Source organism: Mangifera indica, chromosome 13 (assembly GCF_011075055.1).
Source record: "Mangifera indica cultivar Alphonso chromosome 13, CATAS_Mindica_2.1, whole genome shotgun sequence".
In the NCBI taxonomy this organism is placed as follows: domain Eukaryota; kingdom Viridiplantae; phylum Streptophyta; class Magnoliopsida; order Sapindales; family Anacardiaceae; genus Mangifera; species Mangifera indica.
This window is the reverse complement of record NC_058149.1, coordinates 8800881-8802764: the sequence shown is the minus strand read 5'-3', so window position 1 is coordinate 8802764 and position 1884 is coordinate 8800881. Positions and strand designations below refer to the sequence as shown.

The 1884-nt window shown below is 33.8% G+C and overlaps 1 long non-coding RNA gene across 2 annotated transcripts; it reads right to left on the bottom strand.

The window, feature by feature from the left end:
* Positions 1 to 256: 256 nt before the first annotated feature.
* LOC123193864 lies at positions 257 to 1540 on the bottom strand. 2 transcript variants are annotated; one of them, XR_006497156.1, is made up of 3 exons: positions 1381 to 1540; positions 776 to 836; positions 257 to 473 (listed from the first exon to the last, which is right to left on the bottom strand). It is a non-coding gene; the product is annotated as an uncharacterized LOC123193864 (long non-coding RNA). The 2 variants fall into 2 exon arrangements; XR_006497155.1 differs by having other exon boundaries at positions 776 to 1540.
* Positions 1541 to 1884: the final 344 nt, after the last annotated feature.

The following is a 1884-nucleotide window of genomic DNA, read 5'->3' as shown; positions in this document are numbered from 1 at the left end:
CATATTAACTCTAATGAAAGTGTTGGTCTTTTTCACTTATCCAAGGAAATAACATGGTACACTAATACCATTAAACTGTTTACCCAAAAAAAAAAAAAAAATAGGCCAACTAAATGATATGGCAATTTTCGATGACTAATATTAATTTAATTAGGAAATATAAATTTATATGACATAAGCTCGTTATATTGATAACAGACCAAAGAGGAAAAGTAAAGATTACCTGTTATACATATGGAAAGCTGTAAATTAGATGTAAAAATATGCCAGTTATATTACTGGTGAAAAGATACTCTTAGTCTTATATTAGGTAGCTAAAATGAAGAATATTTTTCTACAAGTATACCAGCGGTATCAGTAAAATTAAGTCTCTTTCAAGCTATCACAAGGACATTGAATAAAAGCCTGCGAATAATTTGATCCAGCTCTTTCTAAATCATGAATAAAAATCTTCTTGTATATTTTCGTCCAATCTGAAAAAGTGTGAGTGAAATAAGATGGAACCCTTTCAGCTCCCAGTTTGCTCAGTAGAAAAAACTGCCAAGTAATATGCTGCTAGCTACGCATTGTAGAATAATTGTAATTCTTGGCAAAGTATATAAGTTATGCAAAAACCGGGCTATATGATATAATCTGTCTTCTATACATGCTAAGTATCTTTTAAAACATAGCCAATCACAGCACAATCCTCAAATCCAGAACAGATATAAAATCAATCAGCGAGAAATTGAATACTCAAAATATATGTGTGTATGGTGCATGCTTTCATCCTTACACTGACATCTCTTGGAGACTGCTTGGGATAGAAACTAGAATATCAGCAACACGACTTTCAGCTGTGAGACAGAGGAGAGTAAACAAATATTTGTCAAATGAAATAGGGTTCTTAAACGTATCACACAAAATAATCAATCAACATAATTCAACAATGAGAATCACATAATGAACAATTAGAAGAGAATATGAGTTTATGGAGAAGGAAAAACAAAAGGATTTTCAATACAAAGTGATATTGGCGCGGCTCAATCTGAGATCGTATTTTACAACTTCAATATGTAAATCCGTCTTCGGATTGAACCTCACCAATATCGCTTTCTTTGCTTCCTAAAGAACCGTAATATTCTTGAAGCATGAAAGTTAAATTTGATAAACCACCATGAATGCAACTAAAACATACTCCATGTAGTAAGAACAAGTTTGAGAGTTTATCTAGGTTTTATAATTCAAGGGTTTGGTACCACTTGCCCAAATAATAAGAAGGAAAATAAAGTAGTTGAATAAAGAATAGGAGATAAGAGATACGGTCCCATATGTTGTGGTTAAAAGAACATTAAAAACGATAATTCGTGTGGTGTCCCAAAGGATAATCAAGATGCTAACTTAGTGGAATAGAAGGTGGAAGTGGTGCTTCTGTTGGTTGTTGGCCATGGCCATTGTGGCGATGTGGGATCGCCCTAATCATAATCAATACCAGCAAGAATCAATCCAATTAAGAGAAATGGATTTCTATAAATACATAAAAGAAAAAAAAACACCATGTTATCAGGATGGTTCTCGATCGATCCATCATAATTCTATTTTTGCACATAAGAAAAACAAAAGAGAACACGAAGAAGAGAAGTAACGAAATGAAAGTTGCTTGATTTGGAAAAACAAACAAACAAATGCAGAGAGAGAGAGAGAGAGAGAGAGAGAGGAATGGGTGATGAATGAGAAGGCGATGGGGGCAAAGAGCCAGAGAATGAATGTAAATAGAAGAAGGGTTTTGCCTCGGGATGTGGAGGTGAAGAAAGTGAGTGGAATGATGTCAAAGGGAGAATTTTACTTTTAGGGTTTGCCATGCTTAATAAAAATCAAAAGTCCTTTTGATTAATAACCCTAGCA